Source organism: Anas acuta, chromosome 7 (genome assembly GCF_963932015.1).
Source record: "Anas acuta chromosome 7, bAnaAcu1.1, whole genome shotgun sequence".
Taxonomy (NCBI): domain Eukaryota; kingdom Metazoa; phylum Chordata; class Aves; order Anseriformes; family Anatidae; genus Anas; species Anas acuta.
Window position 1 is genome coordinate 9,190,955 of NC_088985.1, and position 24,547 is coordinate 9,215,501.

At 40.4% G+C, this 24,547-nt stretch overlaps 1 long non-coding RNA gene across 2 annotated transcripts; it reads right to left on the reverse strand.

The window, feature by feature from the left end:
* Positions 1-9,316: 9,316 nt before the first annotated feature.
* LOC137859894 (uncharacterized) lies at positions 9,317-14,766 on the reverse strand. 2 transcript variants are annotated; one of them, XR_011098632.1, is made up of 4 exons: positions 14,587-14,766; positions 13,585-13,674; positions 12,337-12,424; positions 9,317-11,452 (listed from the first exon to the last, which is right to left on the reverse strand). It is a non-coding gene; the product is annotated as an uncharacterized lncRNA (long non-coding RNA). The 2 variants fall into 2 exon arrangements; XR_011098631.1 differs by lacking the exon at positions 13,585-13,674.
* Between the last annotated feature and the right edge of the window lie 9,781 nt (positions 14,767-24,547).

Genomic DNA, 24,547 nt, shown 5'->3' on the forward strand with positions numbered 1-24,547 from the left:
AAATTTGATCATCATCTCTTGAGAGGGCAAGGTTTTGTGTGAGATTTCAGCTATGCCTGTCTCTTTGGGTTGGAACATTCCTTTACAGCTGCATTTCAGCTCCCAGCCAGAACAAAAATGAAACCATAACTTACTTTTTCTGCAGGCTCATTAAAATTGAACTAAATTTTGAGAACATTACACTGTAGCTCCATACTTCATAATAAACTGTTTACTTTTTCCCCGTATAAATGAGTGTGAACCATTAAGCTTTCAACAACAGCACCTAAAATAATGAGGAACACATTTTTATAATGAGGATAATTGTAATTGCAGAATTTTCCAAGTGATGCAGTAAATTTTCTCTCAGCTGTAAGATTGGACTTTCTCTCAAATAGACGCTTTAGTTTATTTTTCAGTTATTAAGCTTATTACAAAAGTCACTGAGTGAAGTTTGGTGGCCCAAATTTTCCAGATCAAATTGAGTGAGGCTTCTCCTGTGCCTGAAATCTTTGAGTCTTTGAATGAATCATTAACTTCATCGTTGAAATCCATTGCATGTTTTTCATTTTTGACATCCATTTATTTCATCTGTATATGTACCACGTGTATACATACCATGGTATTGGTAATTTAGTATACTCTAAGAAGTATTTATAGTGATAGAAGAAGAACCAAAACTTTGATTAAAAAAAATGAATTTGGCTTCTTGTATGTGTTTCTAAGGACGTTTGATTTCCCGTCTGAGGTCAGGGCACGTAAGTGATTGTATAGCATTTGGTGCTTCGAATTAGTAGCCTTTCTGTTCCAGGCTCCAACACCAAACCCTAATGAATGACCCTTCAGGGCTTAACTGCATTGCAAGGGACAGGAACAAACCTTCCCCATTCACTCCAGATGGCATTTCTCCTTGCTTTTTCCTCAGCTTTTAGGAAAGTGCACTAGTGGGGCTTAGCTGCTCAGGCTGACACGCGGATTCATTTGTTTGTACGTCAATTTACCAAAGCAAACAGAATGGACTTCAAGAGAAGTGATCTCAGAGAGAGGCGAGGAGGTGATGAAAAACCCTAAGTGATGATTCATAAATTGATGTGGTTATTTATGTAAGGGCTTCCACCCCCCACACCCATCTACCCACTGGAGTTTAAACAAGGTTTTGCTTTGAACCAGCTCATCCCATAAAATATGCATCAGGATCCAGGGAAACATTTACTTAATTAACTGTCACTAGGCTGAGACAAAACAAAAGCGCCTCTTCTATCAAAATATGCTAGAAAATAAGGATAATACCACAACAAAGTAATTGTGTCAAGGATGTGAGCTTTGCACAGAGTTCTCCTGAATACAGGTTTGCTTTTTTTCTGTTTGACTGCCTTAACTATAGTGTCGAACAGTCAAAGTACAGCGCCAAGGTCCCAGGCAAGTGGTGTTCATTTCCACCAGACAGCAGCCCAGCACACCATGATTAGCGCTCCCAGAGTCAGGGCTTAGCAATTTGGACCACTAATGTGTTTTTGGGCTGCCAGTTGTGGTATGTGCATTAGTCTGAGTGTCATCCCCTTTAATGTCACTTTTAAATGTTTAATAATCTGATTGTGATAAATGGCCTGGACATTTATCTCTTTCCTCACGGAGAAGGATCCCATTAGTGAAGGCAGTAATTTCAGGAGGGCCAGGCTTCCTTGCCAGAGTTCAGCTCCAATTTACCACGGGGTCCATTTCTCTCCATATCTTCTGCCCCTACCAGAGGGGTCATAAGGGGCCATTCTTCCATCATCAGATGGAGGACAAGATGCCAAATATTGGTGCAAAACCCGCTTCTGGTTGAAGGATCCCCAGCAGCCCTAAGGAGCTTCAATGCAGCCAACCGTTTGCTTTCCCTGCCTCTCTGGGTGTGCAGGAATTCACCTTCATGATTCATGGCTGAGAGACAAATGCATTTTTCCTTCAGAAAGACACCAATTTCTGCTTGTCTCACTGAAGCAAAAAATTCATTTAAATCAACAGAGAGATTTCAAGTAAATTAGATACAGCTTGTAGGTGTGTCTCGCAAGATGGCACTGTAAAACTTCAGGAAAAGTTTTGCTACTTATGTAAATTATACTAAATTACTGTTGTGCTGTGTGACTTTTATCACCACTCCCCCATTTGTCCTAAAAATACAATTTTGCACATGTCTGGATTACAATAAGAATCCCTCTCATGCCGTAAGAATCTTCTTTCCTCCATTTGTTGCCATGCCCAAGCTTTTCCAAAACCATAGCTCTAGGTTTGGGAAAACGGCTTGGGACAGGCACGTTGTGAAGGACACGCCTGAAACTCGTAGCAGACGCTTTGCTGAAACACGTGGATTTAGCTTGAAGGAATTCACATCTGACAGCAGTGCTGGGCACATGGGCCTTCTCTGGGTGTACCTTCTCCAGACTGTGGCGTTGGCTAACTTTGGCTTAATATCACATGCTTTTATCCAGGTGCTTTTTCTTCCTTGGCACCCGTGTTGACCAGTACAGTGAGATCCCTTGGGAGCACTCACTGATGCCTCTCCCCATATACTCCATAGCTGCTGCTCTGATTGCCAAGGGGAGATACCACCAAAGAAAGCAGGGTTTTGCTGTCTGATCCCTTGGCCACAGCCTCCTTCCCCTCCCTGCCGTGGTGTCTCCTGCCTGCCGGGCACAGAGCAGTGCCTGCCAGCAGGGCATCATTTCGGAAATCACTGTTGGAGAGCCACAGCCAGGAGGCAAGAGAGACAACACCATACACAACTTGGTTCCCCCAGGATATTCGGGGTACAAGTTGGATTCAGCCAGGCTTTATTTAGCTATGCCCATCTTTCTGTGCTGACAGTTGCCTTGCTCTTTATTTTTGCTGCTAGCCTGCAGGGAGACAAACAGGTTGGAAGACATTTACAGAGAATATCAGAATGAATGTAATCCTTATCATTTTGGGCAAGCACGGTCTTACAGATGGGAAGTGTTTAGCCTGAAGTCTTGCATTTTCCCTCCCTTTTTCCTAAAAATGAAACATATGCAGCAAGGCTAGTGATCTTCCTCTGGTGAGAAAATTATTGTCAGATTTCAGTTTAAAGTCTGAGAGCACCCAGAACATCATGGCTTGAATGTATCACAGCTATCTTGAGGCATCTTGTTGAGGCGTCTCAGCACCTAGGATGGCTTGGATGCCTTCTCTGGGTGCTGGCCCTTTCTAGAGGAGTCACCCTGGGTTTTATTCCTGCCTTTTCCTTGACTGTTGACATGAGACTGAAAGCTTAACTGGCTCTTGTGAGGGCAACCTTGGCCTTTGCCATGTATACTGTTAAGGGGTGGACTGACAGCTTTGTTCAGTTTTGGAGTTGTTTTTTCAGTACTTTGTAGTTTTCTTGTTTTGTGTACTGTGAGCATCTGTGCTAAAGTAGCTACAGCTTTATTTGGGCCCAATTTCAAACTCTTTTTTTTCATTTTTTAATTGATGAACAGTAGTTCATGTCAGGCCAATTAGCTAGTTGTTAATCCATTTTAAACTTAAGATAAAAAGAGCAACCTTTTATGGCCTATTATTAACTAAATCATCTTCGGCATATCTTCATTAGTTACACCAGCATGTATTTTTCCCACAAGACCAAGGTTTGGAAGGCAATGTGGGGTGCGGTATGCATCCATGTGCCTTATCTCAAATGTCATAGTTCTGCTCCCACACAAATCCACTGGGCCTCGCTCTTTGCTAGGGAAACACATGGGGCTGCAAATAGAGGACGATATAAAAACCCAGCTGGGCAGGACAGTGTTACAGGTTCAGTATGGTGCAAAGAGCAGGGACAGGAAGCAGCGACTGCCATGGCTCTTAGTGCACCCTGTGCGCCAGGGCATGGGCAAGTGACAGGTTTCCCTGCAGCCCCCGTGTGCTGGGAATGTCTTTTTGGGTAAGGAACAGTGGTGTGTGTGTAAATATTTTGTGTGAGCAAGCACTTATTGGTAATGCTTTTAGACAAAAACAAATTTCTGTCATTGACCTTCCTTTTTTCTTTTTCTAACAGATACAAGTGACGCTGCCATTCACCTTCAAAACAGACACATAATTAGGTAAGTCCTGGGAAATTCAAACACATGTATTAGATATGTATGCTTATGAACATATAGAGAGTTATGGTAAGCCTAGGGAAGTCATTGCCATTTCATGTCAATTTTATGTAGGTTGTATATGTCTGTTTTACTCTGCTTTTTCCCCCAAATGATTGTTACCTTAGCAACTGCCAAGTCCTATACATACGCTTGCTCCAAGACACAGAGCATAACTACGTAAAGCACCAATGTTTAAGGAGTCTCCAGAAACACAGTGTAAATTGAGGATATTTAATTCTAATAAATATTCACCTACATAAAAGATTCATTTGTTCTTTTATGTTTTCTAAAACACCTTCCAACAGCTAGGCAGCCATAGCATCAGCTTTGTTGCTCTTCTTAAGGTTTTCTGATTCTTAGGGAAAAAAAAAAAAAAAAGTATTTCATTAGTAATAGGGGAGATGGATCACTGAGAAGCCAGTGAGTGGTGTGCATGCGTAGTGTTGGGATTGTTTTGAAATGGACAAGTGGGGGCTAAGGCTCAGTGTGCCAGAAGGTTTGCATTCACCAGTTGTGTCCATCTGAGATATGTTTTGATTCACACAGACTGTAACATATGGCATGGATGAGCAGGTTGGAATAAAACTCCACTGAGTTTTGAACCTATTACTAACCCCTCAAATCTGATTTTTCTGGTACAATTTGAAGATGAGTAGTTGGAAAACCAACTACCTTACTACCAATCTTTTGCTGTCTTGTCCTGCATGCAACTGTTAACCGTAAATGAGTGGTAACACTGCCTTTTATGTAGTAACTTAATATACGTACGTTTTACGCTTGTCATATTTGGTAACTCTTGGTCTCCCCACCCCCAGCATATACGTTGGGCAATCTTTTATCTAAAGAAATGCATGTCGGTAAGAGATGTCAGAGGAGCACATTTCAGTTTGTTCAAAGCAGCTTGTCAGAGAGGCCAGCCTTTATGCTTGTTTTCCAGTTGATTTCCTGAGATGCAATCAGACAAATGATTTACCCAAGGTCACCCAGCAAGTTATTGGCTACGCCAGGACTGTAAGATCCCGTGATGTTCCTGTTTCACAAGCTTTTGCTTTGTTTGCTTGTACCATTCGTGTGCCGAAGTCCCGGTACAGTGATCTTCAAACTGAACATTATTAATATCAAAGAATTGTTTTCTGTCCAGAGCCTTCATGTTTTTGTTTGTTTGTTTTGTTTTTAAACTTCAAATGTCTTCCTAGATCTGCTTTTAGCCCAACACTTGACTGGAAAAAATCAATTCCTTCAGTTTAAATAACCTGGTGAATACACAGTGCAGGGGATATTTCTTAACTCATTTCATTCTAAATCCACCAGACAGCACTTCTGCAGGACATTGTACCTGTAATACAAAGCATAAGCCACTTAGAAGAAATAGGTGTCAGGAAATTACACCAAGTGGAATGAGTTTAATTTGAAACTGATTTCAAATCAGATTTCCTATCCAGTGATGTAAAAGCATCAGCTTCGGTCAATTTTCTGGAAGTCACATAGCCACATCACTGGTCCTCCCGAGTAACCTCTTCTTGGGACTACTGCCAGTTTTACCTGCAGTAAAGGCTCGGTCACACAGGTAAATAAGGAAGCAGGAAAGTGTAAGGCTTTTAATTTTCAACCTGTTTGAGCCACAGTCATCCCATCTGATGCTAGCCAAGGGAGGGGAGAACAACATGAAGTGAAGGTAGAGGAGGAAGAAAAGCATTAACATTCAAAGCTTCACTGCCTTAACTTTCTCTTACAGATTGCTCTGTCATAGGCAAAAAGTCAAAATCAGCATTTTAATAAAGAGCGTTGTGAAGAATTTGTTCCCCTTTCCTGCAGGTGAAACAGAATTGAGTCCTCCATTTCCCACAGCATTGTGGCATTCCAACATGACGTTCAACCATAATTTTATTTTATTGAAAAATAGCTTCAAAGTTACGGCAATCCTGTTATATCTTATTCTCTTTCAATCTTCTGTCCCTGTTTTTTTGAAAATACATTTCATATCAAAATCCTTGGTGTGGTTAAAGATGTTAACAACATTTCATGGGCCTGCATGCTCCCTTCTCAGCAGAGTGTAAAGGAATCTGAATCCTCAGAGCTCAGTCCTCCAATGGGCTGGATGGGAATGCAGCCATTCTCATTAAAACGAATTAAAAAGAAAAAAAAAAGAGTCTGATAGCACTGATGGGCTTCATTGCTGGTGACTGCAATGCATTTGGTCTGTTTGAGGTATGCCAGAAGGTGCCAGGAGATGAAGTACCTGTGCAAGGACAGCAGGAGAGCTAAAGCCAGGAGAGAATAGAAGAGAAAGAATTGTGTATTTCATTACATGTGAGGAAAGAAGCAGAAAAAGTCTAGTTTCATGCCTTGTATTCAGAAAGTGAACAGAGGACTATAAACTGCAGCTGGAATTAATGCAAAAAGAGATGCCTAGCCACATTGTTTCATGGAAAAAAATGAAAGCTTTTTGTTTTGTTTTTTCTCAATTGGCAAAACCGTGGCAGGAAAAAAAAAAAAACATTAGTTTATTTTTTTTTTGTCAGTTCTGACTGCAAGAGACCCTTAACGGTGTTAAATACAGAAATCCACATGCTATATTCTTTCCCCTTCTCCACTAATGGTCTCTAAAATACAGCTTTTCAAGCGAGAGGTAAAAGGCAGAAGCTGTACCCTAATATATAAACAGGCCACACCTGACTAAATTAGTGAGTTTTCTTGGGTAGATAATAGCAGGAGGTCAGGGTGCCATACTGAGGCAGTGATTAACCTTGCTAACAAACTAATTAGCCTGCTTATGCACCCTGTGTTGTTTCTCACTCCTCTACCTGATAAAGACATTTGAAAAATAATAATATTGCCATGGGACAGAAGAGCACTAATCCTCCTTAGCTTGCCAAGCTCCAGTTTGTTTGTAGTCCATCTCACTTAGATTTTCTTTTTATTCTGCCAGACACAAATAGTCTTGGATTTATTTTCTACCCTCAGTTTTTAGGTCCTTCTTGGAAATCAATAAGATGTAACGATTAAGAGAGAGGACTATAAGCTAGCAAATATCAGCTATCTCAATGAGAAACTTCATAAGAAATTACTTAATATCTTTGGCTTTCACATTACAGTGAGGCTGAGAACAGCTTCCAGACTTACAGAACTATGTAAGGGTTAATATTTTCCAAAGTTTTGAAAATATTTAAATATGGGCTATGGGGAAGAATAAATTTGTGTTGCTATTAATGTAAAGAATGGATGAACTAAGCACTGTGACAGTAGCACTGTGTTAGCAGAATGATTTGAATACATATGACTATAATGTATATTTATTTAAAGTGTTTTTAAAAGGTAGCTGCTAGCTCCTGAAATGAAAGGTGCTGGTCTTAAGTCCTTATTATCATCACTAAAGAACTTCTTGTAGCATGCTGTGCTTCTGGAGGGGCACACAGAGGCTAAATATTCTAGTTTGTAGAGTCTGTGTTAGGCTGAAGTGAGAGAAGTGCAGGTGCTTTCTCTTCTTGCTAGAACTATGAAGCATCCTGGTGCAAATAGAGCAGCTGTCATTTGGGGGTGGGGGGCTTTTTGTGGAAACAGGCTCGGTGCAATAATCTGTGGATTCAGTGATCTCAGGCACTCAAAAGAGTTCTTCTTCCAGAGGAATGGAAGAAGAACTTCCCGGTGCCGTAATCAGGACTTTTCTGTAACCTCCCTTTAGGGTCATCACAGTTTATGTCAGTAGCAACACAGAAGAAAAGAGATGAAAGGAAAACAAGATTTAACTTAAGCCCAAAATAGAAATCAATCCAGATTCAGCTGTTGTAAATGAAGCCTTTCTTTCAGGTTGGGAGAAGCCCACACCCTCCTCTTGTCCCACAGCTAAGGCTTCATTGAGGGCTTAAGGTGCAAAAGAGGCATCTTGAGGCCAGCTTCCCTCCCATTCCCCTTCCAGCTCAGCATGCACCCAGCAGTTGTGCTGTCATTCACCAGTGCCATAGGATTACGATTAACAACTCTCTGCAGTAACCTGAGTTGATGCTACTTCTGAACTACAGTCCTTTGTGCAGCCAAAATGCAATAAGACAACCATTTCAAGTACTGAAAGCGCAGAGATAAAACTTAACTTTGTATTTCTAAAGTGTCAGAAGAGCTGGACAGTAATTGAGAGGCTCTTGGGAAAGCAAAGCATCCCAAATTCATCAGTCCTCTTTGCAACCAAAGGGGCACAGGCTCATCAGCAGCCGCGCTGTCTCGGCAGGGAGAAGCCTGCCAACCTGGCATTCGTAACAGCGAGTTCAGCACTGGCCAAACGGGCTGTCAGAGCAGCGCTAACGCAAGTCTGGATTAAAAGCTTAAAAGGAATACAAAGACTTACGGGCTTTCCCCAGAGCCCATCTTTCCAAGGGAAAGACAGGCTTAAGCTGGTTTTAGGATGGTGATGATGTCATGTCTCATGTCAGACATGACTCCAGCATCTAAGCTTTTTTATACCATGTTTGCAGACTTTTATTTTTCACTTTCTGTTAACATACTGGAAGAGGAAAACAAAGCAGAAACAAACAACCAAGCAGTAAATACATGAGGAAGAAAAAAAAAAAATAAAGGAGTAAGGAAAGAAGAGCTCAAGTATGGATGGGAATAATGCCACAGTGGGATTTATTAGCTGAGTCTGCTGACATTGGTTTTCTCTTTCTGCAACAATTGGTTTTCTCTTCCTCTGTAAACCCTTGACTGAAGAAGGCACCTCAGGTGATCTTCCAAGTCTTTGCCTGAGCAAGGCATCAGGCTGGAGGTGTAAAGGTTCCGGAGGGCATGAAGCCCTCACCACTGGAAGCAGTGAGGATTATCCATTACATCGGGCCAGGCAGGCAAACACAGCTCCTCCTCTCCAGGGCTATTTGCTGCGGCTCCTACACGTCTGCCTCCACTTCTGGCCACGAGAGCCCTGGGCATTAGGGAGCCGGCACAAGCTGCTCGTGGACATGGAGTCAAAGTGGGGGCGGTGCTGGCGTCCTAAGGAGGATATGCTTCAAAAGGAAGGGGAGAGAGAGAGGAGTACAGGAGTTATCTGCTCCAACGACTGCAGCAGGGATGGAAACAAGCAACAACTAACATCTTAATGTATTCTAAGGCACTACTGCATGGCGATACCATCAAGTGTACAGCATGTGAGGCTAAAACAAAGCTATGTAAAATTACCAACATCCATATGATGAGCTCTGTGGGGAGGTCAGCGAATCCAGATGAAATTCATGCTATACAAATCACTGTAAGAACTCGTGGCAGTTGGGGTGGGAGGGGATTATTGCTACTGTTTTTTGTAGAAATCTCCTTGTCTGCACCACATGTTAGCAGAGAAAAGTGAGAAACATCTATTCTTAGCCAAAGATTTCTTTTGTACATATGCATCCAAGCATTGCAATCTTCTAAACATTTCAGCTTTTTGCTCCCCTTTCTAAATCTTCCAGGTTACAATATGGTTATGATATGACAGGAAGATGTGATTATTATATTTTGCCTCTATCACCTTCTCTCCAAAAACCTGTGAAATGAAACATTACATAGGTAAGCGATCTGCATGCTTGATATTTTCATTCAATAAATGGAAAAGGGAAAAAATGAAAACAGAGGAAATTGTGATTCGTGGAATCTTTGTTCTGTTGATCTTATACACTGAGTAGTAAGTACTTCGCTCATTTTAAGAAAAAATCACTTCTCGTTCCATGTTTCTTCAAATATGTGGCACTTTTACTGCAGGAGTGAGACATCACTTAGAAGCTGGATGTTTATCCAGCTCCCAAATTTAGTTTTGTGTACTGCTGCTATTGCCAGTGCAATTCCCAAGAATTATACCGTCTCTTTCCAGTTCAGTGGGAAGTTTTTCCATCACTGCTTTTACTTAGTCGTTTGTATTGTAACAGAGCAGAGGAGCAGATGCTGTGCTGGAGGAAGTGTGTGAAACTGGGTTGTCCAAAGTAGAGCTGTGCAATTACAGTAGCCAGAGACCTGACCCTGACTTTTTTATTATTATTTTTTTCCCCTATGGAAGTTGCTTCCAGGGTCATTTTTCACCAGGCACATTCAAATACTGTTAAAATAAGAAACAATGCAATAAATAAATTTTTACTGAAACTACATTGAAATCCATGTTCTACCTTCCTATCAAATCTTCATCAAAATCCATAACTGTAAACTTTACCTTTCTGTTAATTCTTCACTCATGTAACCATGCATACTGCTTTTTTAGGCAATACTTTTTCCCTTTGTACTTGTATTTCCCTGATTTATGCCTCAGTTCTGTGTTTGTGGTGCTATCAGTTGTTTTTTTTTAGTGAAGATGGCTGAGGGTAGCAATCAATTGATGCAAGCTCAGTGAAACGTGAGGGCATGATGATAGGTCTTTACCCTCTGGCCAGTTCATACACGTTTACCAAGGCAAGATCTCACCCAGGTCAATATGTGGCAGTCAGGCACTCAAGGACTCACAATTTCTTCGCATAAGACCTTCCTTTAAATATCATCCAAACACAGACCACATAAAGCTAAGTTATGAGAGCCCTTGGGGAATCTTATTATCCTCTGAGCTTGAAAACTATCATTTTTATCCTATTCTTAAGAATAATAGGAAACCTTATTTCCTAGCAGCTGCTGGAACTGTAGGGAGATGCAGTGGCTTTTGGTCTAGGGTTATTCTTACATCAATCATAGTTTCTCTGAGAAAAACAAGGTGAGGCCAGTCCTGCCAGTAGTCTGTTCTGGAAAAGGCCCTCTCTCCTCCTTATCTTTGACCAGCCTTTGCAGTTTTGAGCTATCTGCTTCTGGCTAATAATTCTGAACAAAATTACTTCAGCATTTGCAATACGATAAGCATTGATCAGCAAGCGATGGAAAGTCGCCTGTATCTTTTCTGGCACTACAAGATGGAATCTGACTTACATGTATGTGATGTCTTCCCAAACGGTTAGTTCTAATCTGCCTACCTCTAAACATCACTTATTCATGTATTTCATACAAATATGTTTATTACATTTAGGGGAGGAAAAATCTTCCCTATAAGCATTTCCATAATCAGATGGGATGCTGAGAGGTACCCGGAATGCTTAACAATTTATGTATGTTTAAGGGTACTCAATTACATCATGCACTGCAAAATTAACAATGCTTATAACCAAAATATTTATCACAAGAGCACTGAAATATTTTCCTGGTTGAACAGATATGATGGCTGTTGTAATGGCAAAGCATAAATGGTTCTGAACATCTTGAAGTGGCAGACTGAGAAGCTGCAATATTTCTCATTTTGTACATTGATAAACAGAGCTGCATTATGAACACTTCTCCTGATGGAAGAGATTTGTTTCCAGTAAGACTGCTGCCTCCATCACCTTAGTCTGAAAAAAAATAAAATAAAAAAATGTTCTCAGGTAAGCCTGAAAGCCTTCAAGATAAAAGCCAGCAAGATGAATGAGCACAGAAAAACCACCATAGAATGTGCGTTTACTTTTCAGTAGTTCAAAATGGGATTGAATCCTTGCCCTGAATATCTCGAGATGACCATGAAAAGAGTAAAAGGGAGATTAGAAATGCAGATTTTTTTTATTATTATTATTTGCATCTGAATGATTCAGATGGCTTCTTTCCTAATGAGAGATTCTTGGAAGAGGAACAATTGCTCTTTCTCTGTAACACATTTTTTCTGATACATGTCGCGCCCTGCATTCAAGAGCCACCAAAAAATTCTGAAAAGCATGCAGGTTTCTCTGTGCTGCCTCATGTTTGGTTTTCCTTTTAGGCTTTATAGATCTCTTGTAAGCATTGCTCCTGGGAGTAAGTCAAGCAGTTTAAAGAATCCAAAGAAACATGACTGTCAAGAAAAGATTACTAAGAAAAGCAATGAGAGATACAGAACGCCCCTGTGATATTGCAGCCCAGAGCTCACTTTGGAGGTCACTTTGCCATTTTGTTTGCTGCAACTGTCTGTGAGGACATGGGAGGAAAGGAAAAAGAGATTTGGAAAACCCCAGACAATATTTAGGAAGGTGGCAATATATAAAAAAGAAGTGTATATAGAAATAACTGGCTGTAGGATGAAAGTCTAACATGTACCTGAGCAAGGCTTCAAAGGAAGGCCATGTGAGATGAGAGGACATCAGTGCTGGAGCACTTGTTGGTTTTTTGGAAATTGAAAGCATTCAATGGGAATGCCATGAGCTGGGAGGAAATGTCTACATTTGAGATACGTGATCACAGTCTGGAAGTGTTATAGAAGTCTAACCTTCAGAAACTTGGTGCAGGACACTGAAACTGGTCTCCTTAGGACAAATCAGTGGTACATTTCTTCTAGGATATTTTACGTGGGTTAGCTGGAAAATGACAAGATATAAATCTCTTGAAGACAACCATTAGAGATAATTGAGAAATAGATGATACAAGGAATGATGAACTCACTAGCTGATACTGAATTCACATTCATCTGTCTCATCAAGATCTATAATTATACAAAATTACAAATTAAGTGTACTTTCATTAGGCTTACGTAAAAGGAAATGGCTTTTCTAATGATACGAGTAAATCTGCACTGGAGGCCCCTCAGTACCTGAGCCAAATCTTTTCTGGCAGCTTAAAAGGGGCCCCTTTACCTTTGAAAGGTGAACTGGAAGATCTGAACCCCACACTAAATTTGAAAGTACATTAAGCAGAACTAATTACACTGAATCCTCCCCATAGCCTATCTCATGTTTTCTCTCTGCCTCCAGGGCTCCTGTGTCTCATTTGTGAAGTAAATTAAGGCCATTGTTCTGGGATAAGCCACTTGTTTAAGCTCTTGAGCTCAGTCTTGGGTAAAAAAGTGGAACACTAAAATCTAAATAAATAAACAGAGTTATTTTGTCTCTGCTTTTGCATAATAATCTTATCATTCTCTATCAAACACTTCTCTTTCTTCTATCCCCAGAAGTCTCATAGTGTTCAGTCAAACAATATAAAGTATGTTCAGAGAAGAGTTCAGAGAGAATTCCATGATTCTGTGAAGAGTAAAAGAAAGAAACAAAAAATGTTGCTCTGAAATATTGCCTGATACTTCTCTGAATTGCCTGGGTTCTTCTCTTGGTGTGAAATGCAGGCACACACCTGGATGTAAAGCTTGAGGCCAAATCCACCGAAACTTGGAGTAAACTTTTAACACAGCAGAAAAATTATTGCAGTGAGTTTATGTTTCTATTGCTTAATGCTAAGCAGTCTGCGAAATACCTGCCTGTAGTGGACCACTGTATAGGACAGGCCCCACAGCTGGGCAATGTTTCATTGCCATGTTTGTGTTATCTTAATGCTTAATGGTGGAACGAGGTAGCCCTCTTCAAATCATCTGGAAATATTTTACTTTGTTTTCCTTGGTTTTACAAGTAAGTCAAAAACAACTTTAGGAAAGTTTTAATGTTGCAGAAGTAAATCTAAAAAATGCCAGAATTAATGAAAGCAACATCAACTTCAGAGCCTTGCCCACCTGCATTAAGAAAATCATTACCTTGTATAACTCAGGAAACTGCGTTCATGGAGAATTATGCAGTGGGACAGAGAGCTGCATCTTGCAGCTGTATGCAATGTGTGAAGAGAGCTGCGAAAAAAAATGTATGAGTAATATGAGTGATGAGATTATTAAAGTAGTGTTTTGAAAGCTGGGAATTTAAGGGATTGTAGTTTTGCCACTGGCTTCACTGGAGTCAGGATTTCATCCAAGAAATCTAAGTCAATTAAAATACGCTGAGCCATTATGCCAATGAGATAACTGTAGAGTTAAAAGAATGACACATTTGATCAGATGTAATGTGCACTCATATATAAGGAAAAGTGTGCTTCCTTAGATATCTTAACTGTAGGCTTCAATGATAAAAAAAAAAAAAAAGGAAGAGGACATTTATAAAGCCATAATGTCACTAATTTTTGATTCTTGATATCTCCTGCTCAGCTTTAAAATACCATACTTTCCTATGGAATTTACCCTGAAATAAAACAAATATCATAGCTGCAGAATCCTTTACTACACAGAGATATCGCGTAGGCAAGCAAGGGTCTCTCAAAGGTTGGTAAAATCAAATATGTATCGGACATCAGTCTAATTCCATTAAAATAGAGTTTTAGAAAAGATGACTTAAAAATAATCCCTTCTTGCCAGAAAATTCCCTTTTGCCACATCCTCCTCGGGTTGCATCATGCAGCTCATTTTCTTCCTGTAATCCTACCGGTCTCCTGTGTACTGCAGTTAAACAAAATGGAGGATTATGAAAGCAAGGAGCTAAAACCAAATAGGCAATTTGCAAATATGAACCGAATCGGGGAAGGTATTGGATATAAATATTGCTTCAGCTGAGGAAATATTAATTTTCTCTGTTTTCTAAAAGAAGAGAAACACCATGAAGGAAAGCAAAATCAAGGTGTGAAAGGACAAAGGAAGGAGAGGAGTGTGCCCTCTTACTCCTCATGCAGAACATAAGGAATATTGTCAATATTTAAAACCTCTTTTACTTACTGCTACGAACAGAATGCTATCAGCAGTCAATCTGGAAACAAGGCTTTTCAATTTTCAGCACAAACTCTAGATTTTTCCCTTCCTAAGTGCCAAAAACAGTCTGTGTAAATATGCTTTGCTCTCAGCAGTTTGCAGATGAGCAGCAGGCAGCTTCTGGTTTCTGCACGCTGTATCTGAGAAGCCCATCACTTATTAACAGCTCTGTTGACGAAGTCACCTGGAGCCCCCTTCATTGCTTTAAATCTAGATTTACCCCATGGTACCTCTAATTGATCCAAACGTGGGTTCTGTGCCCTTCCCAAGAATTCGTATTAGGGCTTACATTTTCGTAGCCATTCCTCAGCATACCAGCCTTTATGTAGTTAGAAAACCTAACTGTAGGCTTCAAAAGGCGTGTTTTAATTCCTCAGAATATTACAGAAGAGGAATCTTTCATAAACTTTGTTGTCCCCTACTCTGCCAGTGAGTTTGCCCCACATGGACAGCAAGGACAGAGCACTCTGAGAAGGATTTGTCAGCTCTTTGGTTTGCCTTTTTTTCTGTACCCAAACCTTCAGCAATCCAATGAGTATTTTTAGGCAGCTCTTTATCATTTAAGAAAAGATTGCAGTGCGGTTTTATGACTAAACACGTTCATTTAAGTGTTGGCAAACTGTCCAGATTAAGTGTTCATTTCATACATGTATTATTCTTGGGATCAATACTTGGATGGCTAATTTGTTGTTACACAGTCTGTTCTGTATTGTCTTATTCCATGCCAGGCCTTTATAAATAGAAATAGTAACTCAGAAAGGGAAAATGCTATAGACAAGTGGGCATAAGAAATGAATATTACTTTCCCATATTCTCTAAGAAAACTATGTATATATGCATATATACACAGAGCCCATTCTTCTAGAGATCTGGCCTTTTTCCTTACAGAGGGAGAAAAATGTGAACCAGTGTAAGTTAGTTTGTAAGGTTAAAGCTAACCTTTCATCCTGTTTTGTGGAGGATAGATGAAATTTAGTTTTCTTCATAGTAGAGCAGCTGACTAGTTTTGCTTGCCTGACTAAGTCATGTAATCTCTCTGAATTCTGTTTTTCTCAGTTTTAAAATAGGCATAAGTACCACCTGGTGTTTTTCTGCAAGTGTTTTAGTCCAACATCCCAACAGTTTAAGGTCGAGAAGAACAGGCTTAAATGATTTGATGGGTTGGGTAGTTGCATTGTTATTCAAATTCTGCTCTTCTGCCCTGAAATGGAAATTTCCAGAAATTAAATACAATTTCTGTTCTGAAATAACTGATAATGATGACAATGGAAAATTTCTCTCTTCAGTGGCTTGTTTCTCCATGTTACTGTAGTTGCCATCATGTCTTTAAGCAGTTGCAACCCTGGTTTCAGTGCTCTCTACCAGCCATGTGAGGTTACATGGCAATGCAGGTGCAGTTGCTCTTTCTCCTTTCCTCTCCCAGACGTGCTTTTCTATGCAAGTTCTTGTTCACATATATTGCAGCAGAGCAATATAGCAGGTTGGTGGAAGAAGGAGGCATGGGGACCAAAGACTTATGAGACACATGGAACCCTGCATGTAGCATTTCTGACCAGGGTCAGGACAGGAGGGATGTCACTCATCCTCCACCTCACCTGGCATGCTAGGTGGTTAGCTGTCAATGCATCATAGTCTATGAAATCATTTCAGTAAAACAGGGACCAGCTCCAACCTGTGCTTAGAACTTAAGTGAAATTTGAACTGAGTCTTGCCTGAGGTTTTTATGTGTCTGTCTGATCCTTCAGCTGATTAAGAAACTAATAATAATTATAATTTGACCTATAAAAAGTGTTACTTTTACATTTCTCAATTTTTCCTCTAACATTTTTTTTTCCTTCATTCAATCTCCTCCTACTTCAGGGACATTCCAAAGCCAAGGAGTGAAGAAAAAAGTCAGGGCTGAGTAGGAAATATATTCTCTGGGTGAATCAACAAAGCACTGAAATATTCTTAGCTTTTCCAGAGGTTTTAATTGCAGTGATTAGAAATTTGCCTAATTCTCCAGGTTTACTTCTCCCTGTCACTGTGTCAGAAACCATACTCTTACTCTACTGTTTGTCTTTCTTGTTTAAATCATAGTATCTTAAGTGAGGAAATGCTTGCTTTGTATGTTTGTGTATGTATGTACAATGTAAATTTCAGCTCGGTTTGTGGGTGTTGGATGTATGCATATTTAGGTTCAACTGGTTGCAGAGAAGTGAGTGTGCAAGCGTTTGTTTTAAATGAGCTATTTTGCTTTGAAATCAAGCTCAAACTTCCAAAAGGATCGTATTTAACTGACAGTTAATTTCCAAATAGGCTATATTGAATAACACTAAAAACAAAAAGAACAAAAGTTCTGGAGATCCCAGGTCACTGAGAAACTGATTTTCAGGTCTTTCCTTCTGCTTATTCATCCAACTGCTATTGAGATTTATATGGTGTTGGATTGGGACAAGAAAGCACATTGATCCACTTGTACATGCATCAGGTAAGACTGCCAAGCGCAGTTAAATCCTTCACTCTATCTTTTAAAGTCAACCTCGAACTGAGCACCAGGCAAAGTACCAGTTGCATTTCTTCAGTCAACCAATACCACATTTCATTCTCTCTTCTGGACCTGATGCCTTGCATTTAAGAGATTTTTGCTCCCTTAGTCTGCTCTCGTTGCCAGCAGCAAATAGCTCTTCCTTTGTTGTTCTCCAAACCCATTGAATTCCAGAGTTTTATAACCCAGTGCATGAAGCATTGCCAGCACCTGGGCATTGTGCATCTGCAAGGCACACACAGAAGACTGTAATCTTGCAGGTTTTTGCATATGCCTAGGTAACTGCCTCAAAACCACAATATCATAATAGCATCATAATAATAGTATGGTGACCACAGGGAGGTGTTGCAGTTGTAATGTTCTGTGTGACATTGTAAAGTTTGGTGACCAACACCTATTTTGTTCCCAAGGTTTTATATAAGAAGATAAACTAATGAGCTGACTAAAGATATGAGATGCTACCAGTGTTATTTCAGGTGAAGCCAAGTACTTGCTTGCTGTGTTTGCAGTTACCATATTTGTCTCTAGCAATATGAAAGGCAGAAGGATTTACATTTACTTAATATTTATGGAGAATTCTGAATTAAGGTTTTGTTTACTGTCTGAATGTTTTATTGTCACATATGTGGACAGAGATAGATTTAGAAGATTTTTCAAAATGTGGGTTTCTTGAGAATCATTTAGCAAATTCCTAGAGAAAATGTCAAGATACAGAAACTGAAGGACTGTGGCAGCTAGAAAACTAAAGAAGTTTTAGTCTGTGGTTAGAAAGCCAAGAAATCAATCACAATTGTTAAAAGTTGCTGCAAGAAAGCACCGCATACGACAAAGGAAAGGGCACACTCAGAATACATCACAGAAAAAAAAAAATGAGCAGAACGTCTCAGGGAGGATGTGATGTTCTCCAATTCTTATTCTGCTGCAGAGTAGGAACAAAGCAATGACAAATGGGAAGCATTTAGGTAACCTCAAGCATGCACAAGGAAATGTAAAAAGAGAATTAAAAAAATAAATAAGACGCATATCACAATTAGAGCTAAACAAATGACAAAATAAAGTTACATATCATGATAATAAAGTGCCTTTTGAGATGGCATGACCCTTAGGGATAAAATTGGAAGACGCTAAGATATTTCACTACTTTCAGACCAGCCAGTAATGATGAAGAAAATCACCCCCATGAGAAAAGAAGGAAAAAATAAATGGGAAAGAGAAGCAAGAAATTAAATTTCATCTTTCTCATGAAAGGCTTTTCATATTTAGATGTATGTCTCAGCTTCTCCCAAGTGATCACAGCAAAATTCCTCCTCTGTAGGTCTGACTGCTTTTCTGCCAGATGGAGCACTGCACTCCCTCAGCTGGATTTCTGCAGAGAAGTGACATCCAGTGACTCTTCCCCCCTTCTCTTCAGTGAATTTGATCCATCTAGGCAGCCTACCTGTTGTGGCTTTTCAGGAGCAGTCCCTTTTTACACAGCTGATGTTCCTTGTTTCAGACAAATGCTGATCAATACACCTACGTACTGGTTCCTTCTTTTGATGCATCCTCTTGTGTGGACTGACATCCTGCTGCAGTAGTGTTGTTCCTTCTCATTCCCTCTGTTCAAGTGCTAGCTATCGTCCGCACACCTTTCTGAGACTTCCCATATTGAGCACTCAGGATTATGCAGGGTGTTTGGAACAGGTATTTCTGCCACGGGTTGCAAGGATGAGTGTTGTAGGTTCATTTCCCAGCCATACGCTATGATTTATTTTGTTTTGTAAGAAGGATTTTAAGGAATTCAAGAGGGATCTAACAGCTAAAGTGATGAGACAGGGTGATGACACAGAAGTCATTTGAGAAGATTAAAAATGCAATACAAACTGTAACAAAACGAGTCATAGCTAATCTGTTTTTTTCAGTGAATGAAGTCCCATCGTGGTAAGTGATTCAGCAAAGACGTCAGCCCCATGTGGCGGGGGGCACGCAACTGTACCACCATGACCATTGACTGTATATGCTCATTCATTTCAGTGAAGGATTCTTCGATGAAGGAACCAAATAGTGACTACCAAATTCAACTCTCTTCTTCCCTGCAAATAAGCATATGGCAGCAGAGCTAGAAAGCCTTGAGGAATGATTACTAGACTAGTGCAGGAATTTGTGCAGGGAAATTCATGTGGCACTCTCTTAAGTGACTGGCATCGACATGTTCTACTGCTTCAGTAAGACCATGCATGTGAAGTGTCATAGAAAATAGGTGTGCAGGTCGGTTAGTATGGATTTCCTATCATTGCAAATAGAAAACCTATTTAGACAGCTGGAGGAGTGGCCTCATTTAAGTTTCCACATTTTTATCTAACTCTGGTTACCTAGATTATTTGTTTGGAGAACACTGATAAGAGCAATCCCTTCAACATGCACAGTCACTGAGACAGTGAGTTAAGGGATTGGATCTTTAAATTAAGATTATATGTCTTTCTTTCAATTGTGGGAAAACGTTACCAAGCTACAAAATTTCACCCAGAATTTTTTACATTTAAATTGAACTTAGTAGCCGTAAACTTTCGACATTTACAAGAGGGAGAGAATTTTAAAAGCCAATTTAATGTGGATGGTAGTGAAAATATCCGCATGTGCATATTCTTACCCTAACACATTACAGATGTGGACATACAAAGAAATCAATAGATTTCAATCAACCTATCTTAGTACATTGTATTCCTTGCCTTAAGACAGTAATAAGGCAAGCACATCGATGAAGTTTCTTAAAAAGATTGTCTTTGTATCTGAATAAGAACAAAGAGCAGCCCAGCTTTGTACTGCTCAGATGGCATTCCTTTAAGTTTCTTAATTTTTGAAGTATCGATACAAGGTAAGTTAACTCAATAAAATCTCAAGGCATAACGAATGCCTTGATTCAAACTGAGTTGAAATCAATGATAAATTCAATGAAATCAAGGTAACCTCAATGGAATTTCAATCAGGTCCAAAATTCTGGCGAGCAGTGGCTGCTGGACAAACTGCTGAACTGCACCATCCTTACGCTGACTTAATTCACCAGACTCAAACCACACGTATGGACGTACACCTAGAGGACTGTAATTTTGTTTTAACTACAACTGTTTAGAAAACAAGGGGAAAGCCCTTCCTAAGCTCAGACTTCCATTGTCCCAAATCACTCTGTGACCCGAATCAAATGGCAGTCAGGGGATCCACTTCACAGCTGCCCCACTGGTCTGCAGCAAACCGTTCATGTGGAAACAGCCCAGGCGTCCCATTCTGTCTCTGGGCAGTGTCATTATTTGCCACTTTGAATAAATAACAGAAATGGGACATTTTGGTGCAAATGAGAGTTTTGAGCATCTCTGTGGAACAACAAAAGGAAAAAAGTTAAAGCAACCCAGAAGGAAATGACAGAGAATCTGCTTAGAAACCGCACTAGGAGGTTTCGCATTATTGAATAGAACTGAAATTACCAGAGTAAAATAACCCAGAAAGAACCAACCCTAAAATTCCCCGCATGTCACGCCTCAAAGCAACACAAATGGCAGTGCTCACAGTAGCTGAAATCTTTGCTGTGTTCCAGTCCTCATTTTTTTCTCATTAATCCCAAAGGAACAGCATGGGGCTGAGTTGTAGAAATCCTTATTTTCACCAGCATTAGTGAGATCAAGATCTTGCAAATGAGGGAAATCTGACATTTGGAGTTTTCCAAAGAGCAGGCAGTTAGCTGGTGCCATGTGATAGCTTCTATGTATGTGTGGTTAATGACTGGTGGAGAATGATTACAATGGGGGAGCAGAAATAAACATGGGTACTATAGCAATAAGTAAGAGCTGATATAAATCAATGGCATTTTATTGATTTCAGTTCTGCTGGCCTGACTTAAATCAAGTACAAATTTGGCCCTAGGGCCTTGCACAAAAATCACTGAGTCTGAATCCTGCTGTCTTGACTCAGACAAATTTTTCCTAAATTTCAGCGAGAGTCACGGTTGAACAAGGATTTCAGGATTCTGCCATCGCATAATACAAAAAGAAATCTCTCTCATCAGCAGTTCATTTAGTTTTGAAATGTATCTAAATGTTTTATGGAAATTATCTGCTTTAAAATAATTTCCATTGGGTTTTTAGTGCTGAGGCATTTTCCACTCTTCATATCTTCAAAAATGTAAGTCACATTCCCCACTTAGAAAGAATCAGAAGCACATTAAAAAAAAGGCTTTTTAAATTATTTTTGGTGATATCTAAAATGTAGAAGTCATGTGGTAAATAGAAGCAAACAAATAGCAGTGGATTGATGTGCCCACTGCTCTGTAGGTGGGGCAGGTAAATAGTATGAGCTTTCTTCATTTTTCTTTTTTGTTTCTTTTATACTGATGTCTTCAAAACAGACTCAGCAATTTTCCAGGAGTGTCAGACTGAACAGAACCACATGTTTAAATAATTATTAATTATGGGAAAAGAAAAAAAAAAAGCAGTACACAAGAAAGACATGAATTTTTAAGAGATCCACTTGTCTCAGGGTTTTGTACTTTCCAAGGAAAAGTAATTGCATAGCCTTTGAAATAACAAAACATAGTGTGGGTATAATTTCCCAGCACAGTAAGAGCCCTAGAGCAGATGTACAAGTGATCTATTTTTATAAACTTCTGTTCCATTTTCAGGAGACCTTCCATGTCTGTGTGTAAGAGGAAGGCGGCAGGTTAGACTCCAAAGGAGCATAAAGCACAGCAGTGCCTGCCTTGCTCTGAAAACACAATGCTCTTCACTTGGTATCAGCCATGGGAGCACTTTATACTTCACATTGCACCATTGTGCAGCACGAGAGCAGCTGTGAGGGATGGGGAGGCAGGAGACAGAGACACCACCCTCAGATGTGGGCTTTGCAGGTCTGTGCCACCCCCCTTAATGGTGTTCAGGTGCACCAATCAACCCTAACCAAGGGAGCACACCTGCAAGGCAGGACACATATAACAGCACCTCAGGGGAGGGCCCCTCAGCTCTGATGCAGAGAAGCTTGTTTTTCTTCTCCTTTCCTAGACTGATGCAAAAAAAGGTATTTTTCCTTTTGGCTTACAAAATAGGTATATATAAATATGCTTTTGAGGGTGGTGAGGCTGGGTTGTTTGGTCAGTTTGTCTTGTACAGGTGATGACTTGAACAAAGAATTCAGTTCGAATGGGACTGAAATTTCTAGATCTTCTTGGTTTTGCGTTCTTGTCAGTTTTTTTTGTTTGTTTGCTTGGATCCTTCTTAGGAGTGAAAGGAGAAAGCTAGTGTAAATTAACAAATTCAGTTTAATCCCCAAATTAACACTTTACTGGCTATTGGGGCAAGGGAAGTTTGTTCAGGAGTGAATTTGTATGAGTTTCAAAACACTTTTTTTTTTCTCAAAATGGGGAAAGGAAAGACAGTGTTTCTAAGGTTTTGCTTTGGTTTATTTATTTTTCTTCCTGCTGTTTTGGTATGTTGAAATTAGTTGGCCAGTTGTTGCAGACTCACAAATTGCTTCAGGCAAAACCATGTGAGGTTTTCTGTGTGAACAAGCTGGTCCTCACAAAAAAATTTCACGTTTCTTCTTCAAAGTGCATAATAAAGGTACTAAGGTTGGTCTCTGGGCCTGGTAAGTAGCTTCAAGCAGGTCTGAGTATCCTCTGCTTCCACTGAAGTCCTGAGATAATGGCCTGATCGTGTGTAGCATTCCCAGGACTGATTTGCTAACTCATGTGAGAACCCTTGCAAGCATTTGGCCTGCTCCCAGACCTGGGGCAGTAGCATGGTGCCAAGCTGTCTCTCCTGGGAGAGTGCTTGTGTGGGTGAGCAAACTCACTGGCTTTTGTACTCTGGGCTCTGTATCCTTTTTTAATTTTATTTATTTATTTATTTATTTTTGATGATAAATAGTGCTGTAGTTTGGATTAGTGTTGAAGCCTGAAAGCATAAGCGCTGCTGATTGTTGTTCCCGCCTTCCTGGGGTAAGTTGTGTATCACTTGGCACATAGCCCTGTGGCATACAAACAGAAGACTTTAATTAACTTTCTTTTGTCTGAATCGGACAACCACAAAGAGCGTTGTGTGATCCTGTTAAGGCCTGAGCACTAGCACAGTCGTTGCCAGATCACTCAGATACTGTTTTCAGGTCAGCCCCTCCTGCCCCTCTCCCCTGCACCAGGCTCTGCTGTGACTGATTTTCCATGCCCTGCCCTGCTTGAGACCAAGGTCAGGTTTACTTCACTGCCTGTGTTTTCCAGAAAAGCATCTATGAGCAAAGACCAGTATTGAGCCTGAAGCAACACACTTTAAAGCAGTGATTGTCAGACCCTGGTCAGAAACCTTGCCTCTGCTGCTTGTTCTCTGCCTTTACTTCACGAGCACCATAGGTGTGCCAAATGCAAACTGCAGAGGAGGTCAGGGCACTGCAGATGAGTGTCAAAGCTGCCTGTGAGTATGAGGAGAGCAGGCAGCGATGCTGATGACTGAGGCAGCAGTTGGCTGTCAAGCCAGGGCTCTGGCACGTTACACAAACTGCACTTGGTGTCACATTCCTTGCATGCACCTGCCAATTCTGCAAAGTACAAACTTTGCCCAGGGAGAGCTTCAGATGGTTTCTTGCTGTTCTGTAAGGATGTTGTTTTTTAGGAAAGCAATCTGATTTCTTTTTACCTCCTTTGCAAGGCTGTAAAAATAAGAAATGGGCAATGATGGATGAAAAGTAACCACTGAGCTCAGAAATAAAATATATGTTAATTCATGCATTTGCCTAAATTGCACTGAAATGCTTTGGTATAAGACTGTCCTCAGGGTTCAAAAAGGAGGGTGCCCTTTATATATAGGGTAAAGCTTTATTTGGCTATTACCATTTACTTAGCCCTTAAATAAAAAATTTTAAAGAAGAAATGAGCCAATGAGCCAAAAGTCGGTGACATTTAGCAGGAGTGGAACAATTAATCCCAAATTATATGGCTTGGGCATGGATGTACGTGATGAGGGGTGGCGGTGGAAAAAAGCAACAGCCTAAAATACAAATGAGAAGCAGCAGGATGTACAGTGAAGGAATAGCTTGGGTAAAACAGTGGTGGTGGCAAAGGGGAAAGCAGAATGGGATTCTGCCCTGCAAAAACATGGGTAATGTGTTGCACCTTCAAACAATTCTGGCCGTGGGATGCCAGCCCAGCTTTAGTGCAGTGTCCCCATGGCAATGTCCTGGGGGATGTCATCGCTTTAGCTCTGTTTGGAGTGTGGTGGGACCCTTGCCTGACTGGGAGGGTGTTTCCAGACAAGAGGGTTGGTTCTGGGGAGAGGGGGGTTGCTCCCCCCAGTTATTTTTCATTCAGTAAGATGGAGGCCTTGAAAAGAGGCTTTCCTAGCAAAACAATCTTACAGGTTAATTATTTGAAATGAGTCATTTCTGTTATCG